Raw genomic sequence first — 8,297 nt, 5'->3', positions numbered from 1 at the left:
TCTGAGAGCTGTACCCTGTGGAAAGAATGCCCCTCACCTCAAACTTGTGTTCCCTCGTTACTGACTCTTCAACGAAGGGGAACAGCTGCTCCCACCACCCTGTCCATGCCCCTCATAATCCTGTACACCTCAATCAGGTCACCCCTCAGTCTTCTCTGCTCCAGCGAAAACAACCCAAGACGATCAACCTCTCTTCATAGCTTAAATGTTCCATCCCAGGCAACATCCTGTTGAATCGCCTCTGCACCCCCTCCAATGCAATCACATCCTTCCTATAATGTGGCGACCAGAATTGCGCACAGTACTCCAGCTGTAGCCTTGCCAAAGATCTATACAACTCCAACATGACCTGCCTGCATTTGTAATCTATGTCTCGATTGATAAAGGCAAGTGTCCCATATGCCTTTTTCACCACCCTATTAACCTGCCCTTCTGCCTTCAGAGATCTATAGACAAACACGCCCTGGTCCCTTTGTTCATCGGAACTTCCCAGTGTCGGGCAATTCATTGAATACTTCCGTGTCACATTACTCCTTCCAAAGTGTATCACCTCACAATTTTCAGCGTTAAATTCCATCTGCCGCTTTTCTGCCCATTTGACCATCCCATCTATATCTTCCTGTAACCCAAGACACTCAACCTGACTGTTAACCACTCGGCCAATCTTTGTGTCATCCACGAACTTAGCGATCCTACCCCCCACATCATCACCTATGTCGTTAATATAAATGACAAACAATAGGGGACCCAGCACAGAACCCTGTGGTACGCCACTGGACACTGGTTTCCAGTCACTAAAACAGTCATCTTTCATCACGCTCTGTCTCCCACAGCTAAGCCGATTTTGAATCCACCTTATCAAGTTACCCTGTATCCCATGTGCATTTCGGTTCTCGCTTCAAAAAATTCAATTACATTTGTTAGGCAGGGCCTCCCTCTGACAAAGCCATGCTGTCTATTGCTAATCAAATTTGTCGCTCCAAGTGGAGATAGATTCTCTCCTTCAGAATTTTCTCCAAAAGTTTCCAAACTATGAATTAATGGTTGGACTGAAAGCGGCATCAATAAGTGTCTGAGAGCTGTATACTGTGCATTCAAAGATTCTGGATTAATGATTGGACTGAAAGCGGATTCAGTGCGGGTCTGAGAGCTGTACCCTGTGGAAAGAATGATTGTAAATTAATGATTATACTTTTGGCGGGTTCAGTGAGGGTCTGAGAACTATCTACTGTGGAAAGAAATATTATGGATTAATGATTATACTGGAAGGGATTTCAGTGCAGTAATCTATGTAAATCTCAATAATGTAAAAGGGGAACGGAATTTCTTGACCGCTGAATGTTTTCCAGCTCCATTCTGCATGCTGTGTTTTACTGCTGGATGAGAGCAGATGAAGTGGATCGGCTATCCCTGAATCAGGGTGTTCAGATTGAACACTTGAATGATTTTCAGTGGGAGTGTTAACAAGAGAGATATCACGCATTGGGTAACATCAGGACGCCTTTTCTCAAATAAATCAAACCTCGTTTCAACTAATTTCCTTCAAACACAGCATGAATTTAAGTCAACCACGACATCTCCGATTGGAAAGAAATTCAAAGTAATGGCAGAGAGCTGGTGACTGTGAGTTGAACTCACCAAGATTGGAGAGATCACCGCTGGAACTTGTCAGTGTGAAGAGATCATCAGGCCCACTGTCTCGCAACAAGTGATCAGTCTGAGCGTCAATGGCTCCAGTCTCAACATCATCATAATCACCCGGAAGAAGACCTGAGTGGAAACAATGATTTTCACTCGAATCAGAAGGTAACACTGAATACTTAGAATTATATTATTAGAAATCAATCTACCCGATCCGGCCAAGGTACACAGTGATCTTCAGGTGTAGTGAGATTAGAGACTGGGCAATAGTAGGACCATGTGTTGGCGCGTTAGATGAGACTTCCTAGGCCCGTACCATACTTAAAAAGACAGCCAGCAATGGATTGAAAGACAGGATCTCTAAAAGACATTGGGTGGTAGGACTGACAACTGGTGTGTTTAGCAGATGGCAGCAGCCAGCGCAAGGGTGGCGCCCAGGTTTTCTCATGCCTACCTGGAAGTCCCCCTCCAGGCAGCAAGGGCAAGAAGAGAAGTGCATTTCCCTCGTGTTGGGTGTAGGAGGCTGGCTAAGTAGGCAAAGAGGGCATGGCAGGAGATTCAGGAGGAGGTGAACAGCCGTGAGGTGGTCCCATGCAAGATGCTGCAGTGCAGGAACAGTATTTCAATTGCCTGAATTCGCATGGCAAGGTGACTGCAGTGCAACAACAGGATCAATGCCAGAATGTAGTATGGCAAGGTGAGTACGGTGCAAGAACAGGATCAATGTCCTGATGTAGTATGGCAAGGTGTGTGCTGTGTAGGACCCGCATCAATGTCCTGATGTAGTATGGCAAGGTGAGTGCAGTGTAGGACTCGGGTCAATGCCTTGATGTAGTATGGCAAGGTGAGTGCAGTGTCGGACCCGGGTCAATTCCCTGATGTAATATGGCAAGGTGAGTGCAGGGCCTAACCTTAAACGCGCAGCATCAAATGCCACAAAGGATGAAAATAAAATTGGAGAAGAGGTGCCACCATTCATTGGATTCAGATCCTCCTCCATCATAATGCACTGCTCAGTGACCTCCGCCCTTGAGAGGCACTGTCTTCAGTGACACTGCTGCTCCGACATTTGCAGGAAGTAGAGTCTCTGATGGTAACTCCTCTCTACTGACTAACATCTTCTGCACTAAAGAAGCATGTTGCATGCTGCTGTGCGCCTTGTTCATCCACAGTCTCGTCCAGTCTCATGATCCTTGTCCCTCTCTGGTGCTACTGTGTGCCCTGGTCATCCACACTCTCTTCCAGCCTCATGATCCGTGTCGCTCTCTGGGTGTCTCTGAACGCCCTGCTCATCCACATTCTCTTCCAGCCTCATGATCCTTGTCCCTCTCTGAGACTGCAGTTCTCTCCAACTTTGATGCTCCTCCACAATGGGAGGCCTCAAAACCGGAGTGGATGAGACCTATTGTAAATTGATGCACTCATTTCTTAAGGACTCCATCCTTTTTACTCTTTATCCATAAGTTCCAAGTCAGAGTGGACACTCCACCTGAATACCTCCGTTGTGTTTGCCTTGTTTGGTCAGTCTCCAGATTGTCCATACTATGGTTCAGTATGTCTCTATACCATCACGACACTGCCACGATGCTGATTGCAGCCAGAACTGACCTTTTACTGAGAGAGGTAGCAGCGATCATAATACGACTGAATTTTACATTCAATTTGAGGGACAGACATGTGAGCCCAAGACTAGTATTTTAAACTTAAATGAGAGCATGGAAGCAGAGCCAACTAAAGCGGAACTGGCAAAATAGGTTAAGGGATAGGTCAGTAGAGATGCACTGGCAGATATTTAAGGGGATATTTCAGAATACACAGAATAGATACATTTCAACGAGAAATAAAAATTCTGTGGTTAACTAAAACAGTTAAAGAGAGTATCAAACATAAAGATCAAGCTTATAATTGTGCAAAGATGGGAAGCAGGGCAGACGATTAGACAGAAGATAAAAAAACAGCAAAGAATGACTTAAATATTAACAATGAAGAGAATGTTAGAGTACGAGAGAAAGCTGTCCAGAAATATAAAGTCAGTTAGTAAGAGTTTGTATAGAAATTTAAACAAGAAAAGTGAAAACAAAGAGAGCGTTGGTCCGATAGAAAGTGAGCCTGGGGAATTAATAATGGATACGAAGGAGATGGCAAATAAATTGGACAGATATTTTGCATCGTTTTCACTATTAAGGAAGCAAGTAACATCCCAGAATTAGCTGGAAGTCAGGAAATGGAAGGGAGAAAGGAACTCAAGAAAATTACAATCACCAGGGAAGTGGTACTCAACAAATTGTTGGAGCTGCGGGATGACAAGTCCCCGGGTCCTGGTGGACTTCATCCTGGGATGTTGAAAGAAGTGGCTACTGAGATAGTTGATGAGTTAGTTTTAATTTTCTAAAATTGCCTAGTTTCAGGGAAGGTTCCATTAGATTGTAAAATAGTGAATGTAACTAAAACAAGAAATGCTGGAATCACTCAGCAGGTCCGGCAGCATCTGTGGAAAGAGAAGCAGAGTTAACGTTTCGGGTCAGTGACCCTTCTTCGGAACTGACAAATATTAGAAAAGTCACAGATTACAAGCAAGTGAGGTGCGGGTGGGGCAAGAGATAACAAAGGAGAAGGTGCAGATTGGACCAGGCCACATAGCTGACCAAAAGGTCACGGAGCAAAGGCAAACAATATGTTAATGGTGTGTTGAAAGACAAAGCATTAGTACAGATTAGGTGTAAATACTCTGAATATTGAACAGCAGCAAGTGCAAACCTGAAAAAAGAACCTGAAAAAACAGTGTGTAAGCAAACTGAACAAACGAAGATGAAATGAAATAAATGCAAAAAAAGATTGTAAAAAATGTAAAAAAAGAATGTTAAAAAAAGGAAGAAAAAATAACTAAAAATGAAAGTAAAATGGGGGGCTGTCATGCTCTGAAATTATTCAACTCAATGTTCAGTCCGGCAGGCTGTAGTATGCCTAATCTGTAGATGAGATGCTGTTCCTCGAGCTTGCGTTGATGTTCACTGGAACACTGCAGCAATCCCAGGACAGAGATGTGAGCATGAGAGCAGGGGGGAGTGTTGAAATGGCAAGCAACCAGAAGCTCAGGGTCCTGCTTGCGGACTGAGCGGAGATGTTCCGCAAAGTGGTCACCCAGTCTGTGCTTGGTCTCCCCAATGTAGAGGAGACCACACTGTGAGCAGCGAATACAGTATACTAGATTGAAAGAAGTACAATTGAATGTAACTCCTTTGTTCAAAAACGGAGGGAGACAGAAAACGGCAAACTACAGGCCAGTTAGCTTAACATATATCATAGAGAAAATGTTTGCAGCTTTTATTAAAGCCATTATAGCACAGCAATTAGAAAAAATCAAGGTTAGCAGGCTGAGTTAAGATGGTTTTGTAAAAAGGGAATCGTGTTTAACCAATTTATTGGCATTCTTTGAGGTAGTTACTGTGGATAAAGTGAAACTGGCGGATGTATTGTACTTAGTTTTCCGGAAGGCATTTGATAAGGTGCCACATAAAAGGTTATAGCTTAAAATAAAAGCTCGTGGTATCGGGGGTAACATAGTAGCATGGATAGAAGATGGGCTAGCTAACAGGAAACAGAGTAGGTATAAATGGCTAATTTTCTGATTGGCAAGATGTAACGAAAGGTGTGCCAAAGGGTTCAGTACTTTGGGCTCAACTTTTGCAATTTATATAAATGCATTAGATGAAGGGACAGAAGGTATGGTTGCGAAATTTTCTGATGACACAAAGATTGGTAGGAAAGTAACTTACGAATGGGACACAATGGGGGTATAAATATATATCGATAGGTTAGGTGAGTGGGAAAAGACCTGGCAAATGGAGTATAATGGGGGAAAGTGAGCAATTGTCCACTTTGGCGGCAATAATAAAAAAGAAACATATTGTCTAAATGGTGAGAGATTGCAGAGCTCTGAGATGCAGGGAGATCTGAGTGTCCTAATGCTTGAATCACAAAAGGTTAGTATGCAGGTTCAGCTCGTAATTAAGAAAGATAATAGAATGTTATTGCTTATCACTAGTGGAATTGAATACAAAAGTAGGGAGGTTGTGCTTCAGTTATACATAGCATTGGTGAGACCACATCTGGAGTACTGTGTATAGAAATGATCTCCTTATTCATTGAAGGTTGTCAATGCGTTTGGAGGCAGTACGGTTAATATTTATTAGACTGATACCTGGAAAGGGTGGACCCTATTAGGAGGAAAGACTGGACAGGCTAGGCTTGTATCCACTGGAATTTAGAAGAGTAAGAGCCAACTTGATTGAAACATACGCGATCCTGAGGGGTCTTGACAGGGTGGATATGGAAAGGATGTTTACCCTTGTTCGAGAATCTAGAACTAGGGGTCACTGTTTAAAAATAAGGGGCTGCCAATTTAAGACAGTGATGAGGAGAATATCTTTCTCTCAGAGGGTTGTGAGTATTTGGAATTATTTTCCTCAAAACGTGCTGCAAGTAGAGTCTTTGAATATTTTTAAGGCAGAGGTAAATAGTTTCTTGATAAGCAAGGGGGTGAAATGTTAGGCAGGTAGGTAGATGTGGAATAATCAGTTTCGCCATGAACTTATTAAATGGCAGAGAAAATTCGAAGGGCCGAGTGGCCTACTTCTGTTTTTAATTCGTATGTCTAATGGTCGTCTGTTGCGCCTCCTTATTGGTGGCGAGTCTCTGAAACTCCATTGTTCTCAAGCACCGTTCATAAAGCTGTGAATAGCTTGGAAGTTTGCCATGATTTTCCTCTTTTAAATGCTCAGTTACCTGCCCGCCGCCTTAGAGTGCGGCCTGCACCCACCAGCTTGGCCGACTCCGGGAATATCACCTAGTGTTGTAAAGACGTCGGGCTTCCTTTGCACCGTTATCAACCGGAAGTTTGCCTCCCAGTCTTTGGCCATTGCTGTGACAAAATTCTGCCCTCCGTTTTAAAGTCACATATATCCCTTTGAATCACCCATCAAACATGTGCACAATTTTCACATTTGACCACCCAGACAACAGTGTCAGAAAACATAATGAATTGAATGTTTCATTCCATTATAATACTGGGGGCAATAGGTATTATGTTGTAAAAGTCCAAATTATTTCTCAATTTTTTTCATTGAGATTAGTAGGCAAATCTACGCGTCTTCGGCATCATCATTTTATGGCATGTAAGTTCTGATGTAGTTTGCTGTTGATTTTAGAAAGCAGACAGCGTGATGGTAACAAGTAAAAATGTACCCACCCTGAATACTGGAGGAGTTGCCGTCAGGATTTTCTGATCCAGGATCCGTGTCACCCAAACTGTGGCTGGTGTAATATTCAATCTGATTGAGGGACTCAATGGAATCAGAAACTGTTAAACACAAACATGGATGGTTATTGGAGAAATTAATTGGGACGTTCGAGTAGATAACATAATATTGTCATCATCTGGTGACAATGTCCTGGGACTTTGTATCAGACACGAATGTGGAACTTCATTCATCACAGGGACTGCAGCGGTTCAAGAGCAACGAGGGATGGCCAATAAATGTTGGATCAGCCAGCGAGCAGTCCGAACAATACTCAATACAGCTGGTGAGTCAGATTTCAGACATCAGAGCAGAGATAATAGTGCAAAACATAGGCGGTTAGGATAGTTTCGTAATCCAGTATCTGTCCACCCTGTCCCTGTCTGTCTTCCTTTCAGAGTCTCAAACGGCCGTCGGTGACTCTAAAAGGGCCAGAAAGGAGAGCAAGGAGACGAATATCGGATTTATTCTTCTGGATGCGTTTTGCTTTAAACCGAGAAATTTATCTCAATGGTTGAATCGCTCCCCAAATTTAGCGCAAGACAAAACTTTTATTGATTCGGTAGTGTTGTTGCTCCAGTATGGTGAAGCAGAATTTGTAGATTAATGTTCAACTCAGAATAGAAAGTGTTAGAATAAGTTTTTGTAGAAGCCACAGATTTCAGGTAAAGTGTTCCTGATGGGAACGTGTTCTGATCCAGAAATCCAGTCCCCTAGAGAAATAAAATCTGAGAGAATGTGACTCTCTCCTCATGGGAGCAGTGATTATTTATGGTCTAGCTTAAAGAGAATATAATGAAATGATAGTGACAGAGACTGCAACGGCAGCAGACACAGAAAATGCTATCAAGGATGTGACGATAAATGAAAGATTGAAGAGAGTTTCAGTCGATTTATGACTTTCCGTTGCTCTTTGAGATACTATGACATAAAAAATAATATGAAGAACCGATGTGTTTATTATTCAGGGGTTCAGGTATCTGAGGCAGTCCGTGTGCAGCCGGAAGGGAAAATGAAACAACGATTTTCGTTGCTAGTTACACGTTCTTGAAGCAATACCAACCGTTGGGAATCTTCCCACACCCATAGCTCGTCTTACTATACACACAGATATAAAGACTCTCGCACTGTGATAGGACTCCTTCACATGGAGATAGATAGTGAGCGAATTTCTGACAGCGGTCAGTCAGTAAACTGACTCTTAAAATGGGGTATTTAAAGGGAAGTGACATGTGTCCAGTGAAAATTCGGCATAAAATATAAAACACAGACCTGAACGCCGGATCTGAGAGGAATCCTTGCCTGGTGGAATATTCACAATCTCTTCATAAATTGCTTGGTACAAACCAGCCCGTGAAC

General features: G+C 42.9%; 1 long non-coding RNA gene across 1 annotated transcript; it reads right to left on the bottom strand.

Annotated features, from left to right (window-relative positions):
• Window positions 1-1,720: 1,720 nt before the first annotated feature.
• LOC137355932 (uncharacterized) lies at window positions 1,721-8,297 on the bottom strand. The gene is made up of 3 exons (XR_010970984.1): window positions 8,211-8,297; window positions 6,890-7,000; window positions 1,721-1,770 (listed from the first exon to the last, which is right to left on the bottom strand). It is a non-coding gene; the product is annotated as an uncharacterized lncRNA (long non-coding RNA).

Source organism: Heterodontus francisci, chromosome 44 (genome assembly GCF_036365525.1).
Source record: "Heterodontus francisci isolate sHetFra1 chromosome 44, sHetFra1.hap1, whole genome shotgun sequence".
NCBI classification, from domain to species: Eukaryota; Metazoa; Chordata; class Chondrichthyes; order Heterodontiformes; family Heterodontidae; genus Heterodontus; species Heterodontus francisci.
Note: the sequence above shows the minus strand (reverse complement) of the source record. Positions and strands in the feature narration are given on the sequence as shown.